We start from the raw sequence: 16,105 nt of genomic DNA on the forward strand, positions 1-16,105 counted from the left end.
TATTGAAAGTGAGGTGTAATGGGAAACTGACCACGTAGAACATGATGCGTTAATTCACCACGATACGCACGGAAACTATTAGAGTGTACCAAACGTTTCTGTACTTGTAAAAGCTGAGATGGACTAACCAGTAAATGTGCAGTAAGTGGTACGTTGTATTTCAGTCTCTGACGGTGAAGAAACAGTATTTGACGTCCTAACAAGTGAAACAATAAACGCTTCAAATATCGCTTAACACAATGTAATTCTTACGCAATGCTGTTTTTAAGACTATAGTAATCGAAAGATCAAAAGTAAACACAGTTTGATACGTTTGTAGTATAACCACTATGGTTTGTTTGCCGATAAAAGCGGCACACTGGGCGAGAAATTTTTTTCAGTCTACAGTATTTTCAAGATGGGAAAAGTAAAATACTGAGAGTTATATCATCTGCTAAGAAAGATGGCCATCTGTTCAAACATATTTCCCATTCAAATATTTTTATCTACGTATGTAAATAAATTATACACAACTGCAACCAGTCACTTTTTTCATTAATAATGCTTTATTACATTAACCGGTTTTCGAACCCTTTCAGGTTCATCTTCAGATGATTTCGGGAGAATCCGGGAAGCTACATCATTATTGGTAGTAGCATAATGCTGGGTGCTGGTTCTATGGCAGAAAGATGGGTCACACTTTAATGTATCGCCATGACTATAGATTATCTGTCGATATGGGTGTGAATTTAGTTTTTACTTACTGCGACAGTATAGGCGGCTTTTTTCGTATCTGTCTGCATCCATTTTGAAGTCCAGAACACTTTCACACAAACTATATTAGTTCACACTTTAACAGTGACACTTCACCAGCATCCTGCATGCGCTTTACAACTGTTGCTTATAACAAAGATCTTGACAGAGAGATATGGCATAAGCCTACTTTGTACAGAGATGAAATTTGTTGTTCTTTACATGTGTTAAAGTCGATAATGTAATAAAGCATTATTAATGAAAAAAGTGACTGGTTGCAGTTGTGTATAATTTATTTACATTAATATAGTCACGGTTCTAAAATATCCGTAATGGATAAGCATAATTTTTATCTACATTTTCCCCCTGTCTAGAACACTCATTATTTTTATTTTTTTCTCAGTTTCAAATTGCTGGTTGCTTATCTGTCCTAATTTTATACGTTTTCAAAGAAAGGCCTGAAGGAAGGGGGACTAGGATGTAACGCTCAGTCGACAAAGCTATCTTAAGCCTAGTGTACCTTTCCTCTAGGTCATACAATTATACAAGTGCAGAAAGAAAATTATGGCGTGATAGGCTGTCTATCGACAGTAAACGAGAATACAGTCTTAGATATTGTCCACGAAACAACTGCAGACACAATTTTTACACACAATTTTAACTACACGAAAAGTATTCAAGTGACGCACTTTTAGTTGGGGAGACACTAAAAACTCTTCACAGTCTCATACACAAACAAATCTAGAACTCAGGTAAGAGCTGGTTGTCTGCTGGTTGGGAACTTTCAGTTCACTTGCGTTTGAAACACTGTATTCAGAACACGCGAGTAATGTATTGTTTTCTTGGTATATTGTTTCTGAATTTTTAGATATCAATTAAGGGGGCAAAAAAAAAAAAACTTTAAACATTAGTGTCATGCAATATTTTGTGTAATGTAATATCTTGTACAGACATCTTTTATTAACCGACACGTTCCACATCATTACGAAGTGTCGTACTCATGATCCATGGAACTAGTATTAATCTAATCTAATCTAAGACATTCCACCTCGTATCTCCTCGTATCTTGGGCACACATTAACTCCCTGTTGAGAACTGTTACTCGAACCTGGAACCCTGAACTGCAAACGTGATCCCCCTCTCCCACTTCTAGTTACTGCTGACTGCAAGCTCTGACGTAGCGTCTCTTCGTAAAGACAGAAGTTTTCGCAGCAGAGAACAAAATTCACGCACTGAAGATGCTTGTGCATCGGAGGGCAACTCATCCAGCGTAGCGCGTCGAATGTGTCTTCCTGTTTACGACGTCATACTTTTTCCTTTGTTTGGTGACTGCAGTCGTCGTTGTCTGTAAACTTCTCGTTTCAAGAAACCTATTACTTACTTTCAGACGCTTTTGTTAGTCCGCTTTTAGGGTAGTGATAAATCAGATGCGGAACCAAAGGGGAGGGGAGAGGGGGGGGGGTGTCGTGGTACTATTCACGCACCCCCAAAAAATATTAGTATAAGCGTTTATCTTTTTACATATATCAGTTTGTCCGCTTCCGTAGCTGAAAGGATCCGCGCGGCTGACTGCCATACGAGGGCCTGGTTTCGATTCCCGGTACCTCCTTCACGAGAGGTCTAGTATGGGGTGTGCACTCAGTCTGATGCAAGTAACTGAGGAACTACTCGACCGATTAGTGGCGGTTCCAAGGTCAAGAAACCCGTCAACGACCGAGAGAACAGTGCCCTGACCACATGCCCCTCCATACAGCATCCGACGACGCCATTGTCAGAGGATGACACGGCGGTTGGTTGGGACCGATTGTTCTGTCAGCCAGAGTGCATATCTTACTTACTTACTACATATCAATTTCCCAACTACCAGCTAAGTCTTGAAGACTAATGTAGCATGAAACCTAAGTATCTCGAAAGTGGCTAGACATTTAAGAACTAACAAGCTGTGCCTGGTACACCGTAGCCTTCAGTTGCTCGGCCGTGTGATTGGGCTTGCAGCCCTACCAGCTACACAAAACATTCCAGACACAAAAAACAGCCCATTCACAGACTTGAACCGTGCAAGTTGCCAACAAGACAAGCACTGTTTCATTTACACGTTCTCATATCTTAGGCCGGTATTACACTATCAAATTTCTTTGTCAAAGATTTGATCAAAGATGTGATCAAATACTCCGTGAAATATATTTGACAAAGATCTTTGACGTAGCGCTAGAAGGGGTATTACACTGTCATCCAATTTTTCGTCAAAGTTCAAGATGGCTGACAACAACAACTTGTTATTAACCGCAGCAGTTGCATGTACCACAGTTGCACTGTGTGAATATGCGGAAGAGAAGCGGCGGAAAAAAAAGGAAACAAACCTGGGTAAAGCCGTGGGTTTTACGACGACATGATAAAAACATTCAACAAAACTTGTTACGTGAGCTTATAGTGGAGGACGTCAAGTCGTACATCAATTACTTAAGAATGGATGAGCATACGTTTCTGTATGTGCTCAATGAAGTGTATCCTCATATCACAAAGCACAATATTCACTTAAGAACTGCTACATCTGCAGAAGACAGGCTCACTGTAACACTCCCGATTCCTTGCTACAGGAGAGGGTTAGGTTAGGTTAGGTTAGGTTAGGTCAGGTCAGGTCTCCAACCTTCGTTATCTATTTTTGTATTGAGAGTGCCTCACGTTGTAAAACGCCTCATCAGCATCATACATCTCTATTAATTTTGTAGTTGTCGGCACACACCAATTGTATTTACCGGCAATGTTTATAAAAACACTACAGACAACAGAATGCAGCGATGCTAGCGCTCCATGTGGTAACATGTCACATTACAGTGAACAGAAGACAAGCGACTTCTTTGATCAAATCTACAGCGAGGCCCTACATTTGATCAAATATTGGTCGACATTTGACAAAGTTCCCTATTACACCATCAAATATCTTTGACAAAGATATTGGACAAAGATATTTGACAAAGAAATTTGATAGTGTAATACCGGCCTTAGTTCGCAGGACAGTGTTTACAGTTGTAGTGCTAATTGAATACTGATTACTGTGAGTGCAGACCTCTATTTCATATTTTGTAAATTATGACGTTATCAAAGTTCTGAAGCATTTTGCTGCATAAATTCTTAACTTAATTCTGTGGTACATGTACTTTTCAAATTTTCGGACGTATGCTATTCAAAGATTATGTTTTTCTGAATTGCAATTTTTTGGCCGTTATACAACACCAGTAAACTGTTCACTAATGTAAACGAATTATTATTACTATTATTATTATTACGTTAAAATATTATATATATTTTATGATAACTAAACAGATTATTATTGTGACAGTTAAAAATTTACAAACTTTATTGTTATTAAAATCGTACAATTCTGTGGCAGGTTAAAAGTGGAGGTGACGGCAAGTTGTACAGGGTTATTCTAAATGATGGACCCATTTTCAAAATTTCCTATGTATTCAAGTACAAATCAAAAATGAACAAGCCTTATGAAGAGAGGAAGTTTCAAAGTTTTTGGAGGGCGGCGGCGGGCCTACTGTGGTTTCAGAAGCGTCCGGTAGAGTTCGCGCAGCAATAGTGCCGTCATTCCGTGTCACTGTCAGTCGTGAGTGAGATGGCGAATGTGGAGCACAAGGTTTTCTGAGTACTTGAGTTCGCCAAAAGTGAGTCGCAAATTGCAGTGTAGCGGGCATTTCGTACCAAAGTCGGTATTCAGACACCAACTCGCAAAAGCATGAGACGTTGGATTAAGCAATTTAAACAGACTGGGAATGTGTGCGAAGGAAATAGGAAATAGTACAGGCCGATTGTGTGTGTCAGAGGATAATGTCCGACGCATTCAAGAAAGGTTTGTGCACAGTTCCAGTGAATCTACCAATAGAGCCAGTCAAGAACTTGGAATACCCCAACCAACTGTATGGAAAGTTCTGGGATGGCGTTTGCTACACAAGCCTTACTGAATACAATTTGTGCAGTGCAGGCTCTCAGCCCCAATGACAAAGAGAAGCGTTTCGTATTAAGTGGTTATGTGCTAGCAAAGATGGAGGATGACATATTTCTGCAGCGTGTAATTTTTAGCGACGAAGCGATGTTCCATCTTAGTGGGAAAATCAATCGACACAACGTTCGCTTATGTGGTTTGGAAAATCCACATTCACCATCGCAACACGAAAGAGACTCACTGAATGATCAACGTATTCTGTGCTATATACCATACGAACGTTTATGGACCAATTTTCTTTGTGGATAGAACTGTAATGGGAATCATGTACCTGGACATGCGGCAACCACTCTGAACGATCTGTGGAACCGGATCACTGCCGCCTTGCACTCAATTAACTGCAGACATGCTTTCGCATGTCCAGGACGAGTTGGGCTACCGCGTCGATGTTTACCAACGGTGGCCACATTGAACATTTATACATTTATCACTTTTCTAATTATTAAATAATTATTAAAAACTAATTATGTACAAATTATTAAACTAATTAAATTTATGTCAAACACAATGAAAAAACTTTGAAACTTCCCCTTTTCATTGGTATACAGCTTTTCATTTTGTATTTGTACTTGAATAAAATTTTGAAAATGGGCCCATCATTTAGAATAACCCTGTATTTGGGAGCGGGAGTAGGGGACCGAGACAGAGAAGCGAATTCTGGTCCATGATCCATGGCTGTGGTGAATACAGGATGCGCCTTGATTTAAATACAGGTAGGTGCACTGAGCCTCTTGATACTTGCTGCAAGAAGTAATCTCTTATGAGAGCACAGAAAAAGAATAACTTGCTAGAACTAAGAAGTAAATATTTTCTTGGAAAATATAAAATCTCTTATATATAGGTAGTGAAATCCAGCTTTTTACGCCAAAACATACCAAATCCCTTTGAACTTTCATAGCAAGACGTATTAAATCCTCTTGCACTGAGCTGGCCGAGTGCTGTGATGTCAGAAACGCAGTCAACCAACTTTAGTTTATTTAATGTAATATTCTTCTTCTTTCTGTTGTATTTGTTTATGGTGAGCATTTAAAATGAATTCTGGTATGTCCCATGAATATGCCGACGTGTCTGAATTTACAGAAAAGCCAAGGAACTGTAAAAGAGCTGTAAATACGTGGAAAGGGACTGTTTTGAAACACAAAAAACAAGGAGCTTCTGCAACCTCAAATCACAAATAGACAATATAACTTCCGCAAAGCATTATGAGAATCAGAAGATGATATGATAGATGAAAATGACAGATATTAGAACGCTACAGATGTTGTGAGTCAGAGAAACTTTATTAATGGGGTATATTGATGTGAACTGCCCTAAAAGAAGAAGGCCTTATCAAAGTAAGGAAGAATGTTCAAGTATAAAGAAAACTATAAGCCACAGGATATAAACTACTCTTCAGGTAAAGGTCCCTATTGTAGATCTACATTTCTAAGTATTTTGAATGTTGGGAGAAGGAAGGTTGAGCACGCAGATAAGAAAATGAGTAGTGAGGCGCCCGGGTTCGATTCCCGGCGGGGTCAGGGATTTTCTCTGCCTCGTGATGACTGGGTGTTGTGTGCTGTCATTAGCTTAGTTAGGTTTAAGTAGTTCTAAGTTATAGGTGACAGATGACCATAGATGTTAAGTCCCATAGTGCTCAGAGCCATTTTGAGTAGTGGGGCAGCAGTTTTTGAAGCATGAGGTGGTGCAAGGCTGCGTGATGATACAAAGAAACTGTACGTTGAAATTATCGCTAACATAACAAGTTTTAAATGCAGAGAACAGCACCGATGAAGAAGAAAAGATGCTATTAAGAAAATACTTGCCTCCAGAATAAACTACGCATAGGACGTGGAATTTATTTTGCTAGTGTTATTCATTAATGAAATACAATTTGTACACTTTTAAAATAATTTTTATGACAAAAAGTACCAACTCCAAAACTAAATTTCTAATAATTGTAGAAAAATAACGAGGAATACCTTACATTTTTCTAAAAGACTTATCACTGAGTCCCAAGCAAACTGTATATCAACTAAAGTTTGTGTACGAGAATTACTGTGACTACAAGGAATTTTTCTGCTCTACTCTTGAATTTGCCCAGTTGGAATTGGTACCTTTTGGAAGTAATCTCCATATATTTCTCCTGCCTCACAAGGGAACCTCCCCATCGCACCCCCCTCAGATTTAGTTATAAGTTGGCACAGTGGATAGGCCTTGAAAAACTGAACACAGATCAATTGAGAAAACAGGAAGAAGTTGTGTGGAACTGTGAAAAAAATAAGCAAAATATACAAACTGAGTAGTTCACGGGAAGATAGGCAACATCAAGGAGACTGGGAACATAGGAGCGCCGTGGTCTCGTGGTAACGTGAGCAGCTGCGGAACGAAAGGTCCTTGGTTCAAATCTTCCATATAGTGCAAAATTTAATGTTTTTATTTTCAGTTTATGTGACAAACTCTTATGTTTTCATCACTTTTTTGGGAGTGATTATCACATCCACAAGAAAACCTAAATCGGGCAAGGTAGAAGAATCTTTTTACCCATTCGCCAAGTGTACAAGTTAGGTGGGTCGACAACATATTCCTGTCATGTGACGCACATGCCGTCACCAGTGTCGTATAGAATATATCAGATGTGTTTTCCTGTGGAGGAATCGGTTGACCTATGACCTTGCGATCAAATGTTTTCGGTTCCCATTGGAGAGGCACGTCCTTTCGTCTACTAATCGCACGGTTTTGCGATGCAGTCGCAAACACAGACACTAAACTTATTACAGTGAACAGAGACGTCAATGAACGAACGGACAGATAATAACTATGCAAAAATAAAGAAAGTAAAACTTTCACTCGAGGGAAGACTTGAACCAAAGACCTCTCGTTCTGCAGCTCCTCACGCTACCACGGGACCACAGCGCTCTAGAACTCACATTGTCCATGATGTTACCTATGTGGCCCATGGACTACTCGGTTTGTACATTTTGCTTATTTTTTCACAGTTCCACACAACTTCTTCCTGTTTTCTCAATTGATCTGTGTTCAGTTTATCAAGGCCTATCCACTGTGCCAACTTATAACTAACTGTGAGGGGGGTGCGATGGGGAGGTTCCCTTGTCAGTATATAGTATGTCATGGAGGGTACTTGCAGAGCTAGTATCACTAACCGGCTTTTCTGTTTCTTTGCGAAAAGTGCGAGGGAAAAAAATTATGGTACCTCTCATTATTTTCTAGGATTTATATAATTTTACTCTCTCGGTCATCACACAAGTGGTAAGCTGGAGAAAGTTTTGTATTTCTTGATTTGCATTGGACCGTTGGCTCTCGGAATTCTGAATGCAATTTTCTGTGCGATGCACAGTATCGTTCTTGAAGCGTCACGTGCTACAGCTTGTTGATTACTTTTGCCATGCTCTCGCACTGTCTAAACAAAATCCGTGACAAAGCGCGCAGTTATTCTTTGAATTTTCTCTTCATCTTCCATTAATCCAACTAAAGAAGGGTTCGAGATACTCAAAAATTGGTGGAACGAAGTGTTTGTGAGCGATCTCTGTCATGAGTGAATTATTTGTTTTAATAGAATGGTGCACCATCAGTTCAAAAAGATTTCCAAAATGTAAGTTATTGGTATAATTCCGTATGCATACTAACTTATATGATACTAAAGTATATCTGCATCTTCAGTCATTTATATTTCCTTCGAATCATAATTTCTTCTCCATTCAAGAATCTGTAATTGTTGCTCGTTGCCGGCCGCGGTGGTTTCGCGGTTCTAGGCGCGCAGTCCGGAACCGTGCGACTGCTACGGTCGCAGGTTCGAATCCTGCTTCGGGCATGGGTGTGTGTGATGTCCTTAGGTTAGTTAGGTTTAAGTAGTTCTAAGTTCTAGGGGACTAATGACCATAGCAATTGAGTCCCATAGTGCTCAGAGCCATTTGAACCATTTTTTTGTTGCTCGTTATTCATTGATTCTCAGCTTCAATAAAATTTTTCAGTGACTTAATTTCTAATCTATGTACACATCTTCATTTGTATCTTATGCTGCAGATACGGTAATGTGCCATTAGTCTGTACTTCTTCAGTTTTTCGTGGTTGTGTCTTACATGAGTAGATCACAGCCCATTCAAGCCTTGGCTGACACTGCCTGTGCCACTTAAACAATGATTTATCACAAATGTTGAAAAAATGGGTCTCATATGACCATCTTCATGCAGGTTTTCCTCCGCATTCTTCTGAATTACTCCAGTGGAAAATACCACGGCTGATTTCCTTCCCTATTCTTGAGCAATCAGAGCTTGCGCTCCACGTCACCTCGTAATCGACGTCGAACACAAAAATACAGAAGGACAAACTGTAAGCCGAAATCTTACATTCTGCGTTCACAATTTTTTTTTTCCCGCAAGATCGTACTACGATAGCCGCAACATCTGTCAAACGGATAACACTGAAATAACCACTCTCGTTATAAAAGGGCAATTGAAACTGTTCAGACCATGTACCTAGGCCGCAGGGAATTTCCGTCGAGATTTACACTGAGTCGCTTCGGAATTATTCCGCTTCTTTGCTCACATTTATAGCTGATCTTGCATTCGGCGAAAAATCCAAAGATATTGACAAAGGGAGTAAAAAGATAAATGAATATATGGGTTAAATTATAGACTACTCTCATGAACCCTCACCTGCATACGTGGGGTAATTTATTAAACCACGCGTCACTCATTTGTTTACAATTTCGTTCCCACAGTAACCTTACCACTCCGCTTCTATGTAATCTTATTACTGACTGTACTTTTGCGCTGTATAGGCGGGTGCTAACGAGAGATCATTATTTCGATAGGTATGTACTGTTTGTGGTCGAAATCTGCCCCACGAAGTTATAAACGTTAATGTTATTGTTTCTCGTCACAAATTGTTTTTAATTATTTTAGACAGAATGGAGCGACGCTTGAAGGATGATCAAATTAGTGGAGACCGCTGAACCGTTGGATAAAACAGATTTTTTAAAAGATACAACCGAGTTTAGCGATATTGAAACAGAAATATTGTATCATAAAAGTGACAGTGAAATGGAGGACGCTAAAGAGGAAGAAGAAGAGGACGTTTGCGAAGAGAACCGAGAAGTAGGAACACAATCTGGCTGTTTTTATGGAAAAAACGCTATGAATAAGAGAAACAATATGTTGCATCGCTGTTTTATAGAACAACTCGGCGTGACAATGATCAAATAAAAGATCAAAGGGAGGAACATGAATTCCGCAAATTTTTCTAGGGACTCGCAGACTGCAATGGACAGTGCTTTGCAAAAATTTTGAAAATGGTAGCAAGGTCGACGAATCTGCAGTGCAAGTCCAAGCGGGGCCGAGTCACCCAAAAAAGTGCAAGGTGTCATGGTGCCACAATATGTCCAGACCTTATAGACACTAAAAACATGTTCTAAATGTCAAAAACACACGTGAAAATGCATTTCATTGTCAGGAAGAAGTATATTGCTTGTGATGAACGAAAATAAGTGCTTAGTTCATTGGATCATATACCTACTGTTATTTTGTTTACTTAAAAGACATTTTTTTTCTTTATAATTTGCTTAACTGATAATTATTTGATCTCAGAACATATGTCTGAGCATTGTTGAAGTAGATTTTCTTTATTTTTTAGTTAATTCCAAAGACTCTGTTTAAGAGACCAATGTTAATGTAAGACATTTAATCATGTTTTCTTTTTTGATACATATTGATTTTTCATAAAGAGTAGCCTTTCTTTTACTGATTTTTCAACAACAGTTTAGAGAAATATTGAGGTAAATAAGTTTCGAGTGGGTTTTGTTTTGGGTTGAAAACTACCCCACGAAGTTAATACCGTCAGTCTAAATAGTGAGTGGATTAAAGGGTTAATTTCTGACTGCAGCAGTTCTAGACATATCCAAAGCTTTAATATGATGACATATCAAAAGCTATAAAAGCTTTTCCCCGGGTACCAGCAAAGGATTTGGAGATATTTGCTAAGTGAAACCGTGCTCTCAGCGATGACAGTAAAACGGGTCCATTCCATGCTCTAAGACTTCTGTAAGGCAGACGACGCTTCATGAAAATGTCAACATGAACCTACAGCACAAGTGTACAGAGTATCTATTAAAATATACTACTTGAACGTCCGAACACCTATCAGTGGACATTAATGTAAGCTGTGTCCATCCTTCGCCTTTATGGTGGCTTGAGTTCTGATGGAGAGATTTCAATAAGGAATGGTATCTCATTCTTCCTCAAGAGCCGAACCCAGTGAAGATACTGATATTGGGCTCTGGTGTATAGCGTGAAGTCGGTGTTATTACTCATCACGGAGGTGTTCCTTTGGGTTCAGATCGAGACTCTGGGCAGGACAGTCCATTTCAGAACTGTTATTGTCCACAGACCATTGACTTTGTAGAGGCGGGTCCGCTTCTTGCGTTTTCTACTTGGCAGTTCCACATTACCTGGACTGTCACGATACTTTTGATTAGTTAGTGTATGTAGCGAACTCGGAAATATTTTTCGACGGGTAAATTCAATACGTTACCACGAATGGTTGGAGAGATGAACGAGAACATTAGAGCCATTATTGTTCACATTTGTTACCAGCAGATAAACGCTCTCTTCAAACGTGAACCGCGCGGAGTGGCCGCGTGGTTCGAGGCCCCATGTCACGGACTGCGCGGCCTCTCTCGCCGGAGGTTCGACTCCTCCCTCGTGCAAGAGTGTGTGTGTTCTTCTTAGCATAAGTTAGTTTAAGTAATGTATAAATCTAGGGACCGACTATCTCAGTAGTTTGGTCCCTTAAGAATTCACATACATTTGAACATTGTTCAAATGTGAGCTGCAAGAATAGTGTGGTGTTACTTGTCTATCGATACATCGACACTTTCGAAGTGCGAGGGTGAGTCAAATGAAAACCTTAAATTCGTAATAACAAATCGAAATTTCGCGCCGTTATCCTGTAAGTTGGTAATCGTGCTAAACAGCGTGCAGAATGGCCTGTAGGTGGCAGCATGGTGCAGATGCACACATACCGTCGCAGTATCAGTATAAAGATGGAATGGAGTAGGAAGTTCGCAGATGGTGTGCCTTCAGTGGAAGATGCTCCTCGTCCAGGTCAGACACAACGAGTCGTGACTCCACAGAACATTGCAGCAGTTGAATACATAGTGAATGGAAACCGCCGAGTGACACTGAATGACACTGCAGCACGTTTACAGATTAGTCATGGGTCAGCACACCACATTGTACATGATGTGCTCCAGTTTCACAAAGTGTCTGCAAGATGGGTGCCGGGGCAGCTGACTCCTGAAATGAGAGAACGACGTGTTGATGCTTGTGAAGAGCTTCATCGGCGCTTTGAACGAGAAGGTGATGGCTTCCTGGCAAGAATCGTTACTGGGGACGAGTTCACTTCTACCAACCGGAAACGAAGAGAGCGAGCAAGGAATGGCGCCATTCCTCATCACCAAAACCAAAGAAGTTTCGAACAAAACCACCAGCAGGGAAGGTTATGCTGACTCTCTTCTGGGACGAAAAAGGTGTAATTTTGGAGCATGACATGCCTAGAGGGACCACTGTCACCGGTGCATCATACACAGATCTCCGAAAAGATCATGTGCGGCCTGCAATCAAATCAAAGCGACGTGGATTGCTGTCAGCAGGTGTCCTTTTGCAACATGACAATGCAAGGCCCCACACTGCCCTTAGAACAGTTGCAACATTTTGAGTGTCTTCCTCATCCACCATACGCACCAGACCCTGCCACAAGTGATTTCCATATGTTTGGACCACTCAAAGACGCAATGGGAGGAAAGAAGTTCCATTTTGATGAAGAGATACGCCACGCGGTGCATGAGTGGTTGCGCGGACTACCAAAAGAATTTCTTTCTAAAGTAATTTATGCACTTTGTAAGCGCGGGAAGACTTGCATTGAGCGTGGGGGAGATTATGTTGAAAAGTGATACAACTTTGTACCACTTCTTCACAGTAAATAATATTTACAAAAATATTTAAGGTTTTCATTTGACTCACCCTCGTAAATACGTTCCTCCATCGACATACGCATTTTTGCACCGCAAGCCCTCTTCCATTGTGTGGCCGATGTGTACAACATTTACTTTCCACTTTCCTGTTACAGTCGCGAGTGATGCGCGGCAAGAACTATAGTTGGTAAGCCTACATGTGGGGACGAATCTCTGAATTGACCTTCACAGTCTATTTACGAGATTTATGTAGGAGGATGCAATATATTGGCTGACTGTACTAGGAACGTCTGCTCTGGCTATTTCGACAGTAAACTTGTTCTGTGACACAATATGCCTCTCTTGCAGCGTCTGCCGATAGACTTGACGCAGAATCTCCGTGACCCTTTCACGATTACTAAACCAACCCGTGACGAAAGGCGCTGCTCTTCTTTGCATTTTCCTTATTTCTTCTGTCAGGGATCCCAGGGCCCCTACTGAGGATCAATACTCAAGTCTCAGTCGAACGAGGGTGATAAAGGAGTGCGAGAGCCTATGGTACAATGTGTCGCTACTACCAGAGGGTCTCCAACTGCATGTGTCACTGCCTCTTTATTGGCTGCATCTCTGCTAACTCCATTTCGTTTGAGCGAATGGAATTCAGGTCATGTTGTTATTTTAATTTGGCTGCATACAAGGCACTAAATTTTTTGAAAAGTGTAGTTTTGCTCAGTTAGATGCTCAAAAATGGTTCAAGTGGCTCTGAGCACTATGGGACTTAACTTCTGAGGTAATCAGTCCCCTAGAGCTTAGAGCTACTTAAACCTAACTAGCCTAAGAACATCACACACATCCATGCCCGAGGCAGGATTCGAACCTGCGACCGTAGCGGTCGCGCGGTTCCAGACTGTAGCGCCTAGAGCCGCTCGGCCACTCCGGCCGGCAGTTAGATGCTCATCACGGATTATGCCGAAATCATTTTCTCAGGTACTGCTTAGTACGATAATACGAGGCGTGGCTGTAAAATAACGAGACTGATGCTGTAGCAGAGTAAGTAAGCATGCAGCGGAGATGAACGAGCAAAAGCTCTAAAGCGTAAAGTGTTCTCAGTCGAAAGTGGCATCTCTGATGTCTGCAGACAAATCAGTGTGGCCGTGGCCTTCTTCAGTCCAAGAGCCTTTATTTCGTATTGCTGGAAAAATGATATGTATATTAATAGAGAAACTAATTGTCCTGAAGTTCCACGTGGAAGTTGGTGAAAATTGCTATTGAAACCTATCTTTTGCTAGGGAAGTGTGTGGTGAGGATTGTTTATCACGTACATGAGTTTTTGAGAAGTTCAAGCATTTCCAAGGCGGCCAGGAACACGCTGAAGATGAATTACGACCGGGACGCCCCTTCAACATCAAAAGCGGATGGAAAAGTAGGTAACCTCATTCGACCTGACCGTCGGTTGAGTTTTCGATCGATTGTTGAAACTGTAGGAATTGACAAAGTAAGAAATTTTAGGAATTGACAAAGTAAGAAATTTAACACCAGAAAAGTGTGTGTGAAACTAGTGCCGAAAACTCTCACGATCAAAGAAAAGGCAGCTTATATAAATATTCGTCGTGACACTTTGGATACCACTGAAAACGAACCTAATTTTTTTTGGAAAGAGTGATAATATGTAGCGAAGCTAGGTTATTCCCCAGGGCATACGATAAGGAACGCACAGAAGTACCATGGTACCATACGAGGTGTGGCCCCAGGGCTGGTCGAAGTGGCCGTGCGGTTCTAGGCGCTACAGTCTGGAGCCGTGCGACCGCTACGGTCGCAGGTTCGAATCCTGCCTCGGGCATGGATGTGTGTGATGTCCTTAGGTTAGTTAGGTTTAATTAGTTCTGAGTTCTAGGCGACTGATGACCTCAGAAGTTAAGTCGCATAGTGCTCAGAGCCATTTGAACCATTTAATGCCCCAGGGACTAAGCGCCAATGCGTGCAGTAAAAGGGCACACCTTCACCGAGAACGAAAAAAGCACGAGTGAGAAAATGGAGATTCAAAGCGATGGCGATTTTTTTTATATACATGGAATTGTGTTCTTTCGTTGGGTTCTGAAGATCAAACTATTATTCAACATTATTATGTTGCGGTTATTATTCAACTCCGTGAGAAAATAAAGAATAGAAAAGACCCGACTTGTGGAAGAACAAATCGTGGATTCTGCTTCGAGACAACACAACGCCTCATATCGCTTTGTCTTTTAAGAAGCTTCTAGCAAAATACAGCGTCCCAGTGTTAGACAACCCACCTTATTCGCCTGACCTAACACCACGTGAGTTTTGTCTATTCCCAAAGGTCAAATCTGCATTAAAAAGAACAAGCTTGCAGTCTGGTTCAAATGGTTCTGAGCACTATGGGACTTAACATCTGAGGTCATCAGTCCCCTAGAACTTAGAAATACTTAAACCTAACTAATCTGAGGACATCACACACATCCATGCCCGAGGCAGGATTCGAACCTGCAACAGTAGCAGCAGCGCGGTTCCAGACTGAAGCGCCTAGAAACGCTCGACCACAACGCCCGGCGATTAATAATCACAGGAAGAAGAAAAGCGTGCTGGTATGCACATTGGGAAACATCTTAACGAACTAAATTGATGTTTACAGGGCATTTATCCACAAAGTGGTATTTACTCCTGAACTTCGTTAAACATGTAACCGATATAACATCTTAACACTATGGTTTCGTAGGAGCAAACTTATCTACATCTACAGGGATACACTGCAAATCACACTTAAGCGCCTGGCACAGGGTTCATCAAACCACCTTCACAATAATTCTCTATTATTCCAATCTCGAACAGCACGAGGAAAAAACGAACACCTGTATCTTTCCGTGCGAGGACTGATTTTCCTTATTTCATTATCGGGATCGTTTCTCCCTATGGAGGAAGGCGTCAACAAAATATTTTCGCATTCGGACGAGAAAATTGGTGATTGAAATTTCGTAAGAAGATTCCGCCGCTACGATAAACGCCTTTTTTTAATGACTTCCACCCCAAATTCTACTGTCAGTAATACTCTCTCTCCTATTTCTCTAATTCTCGATAATACAAAATGTGCTGCCTGTCATTGAACTTTCTCGACGTACTCCGCTAATCCTATCTGGAGCGGACCCCACACCGCGCAGCAGTACTCTAAACGAGAACGAACAAGCGTAGCGTAGGCAGTCTCTTAGTAGTTCTGTTGCAACTTCTAAAGTGTTCTGCCAATAAAAGGCAGTCATTGGTTCGTCTTCCCCAAAACATTTTCTGTGAGTTATTTCCAATTTTAGTTGTTCGTAATTATAATTCCTAGGTATTTAATTGAATTTACGGCCTTTAGATTTGACTGACTTATGGTGTAACCGAAGTTTAACTAATTCCTTTCAGCACTC

Source organism: Schistocerca nitens, chromosome 4, assembly GCF_023898315.1.
Source record: "Schistocerca nitens isolate TAMUIC-IGC-003100 chromosome 4, iqSchNite1.1, whole genome shotgun sequence".
NCBI classification, from domain to species: Eukaryota; Metazoa; Arthropoda; class Insecta; order Orthoptera; family Acrididae; genus Schistocerca; species Schistocerca nitens.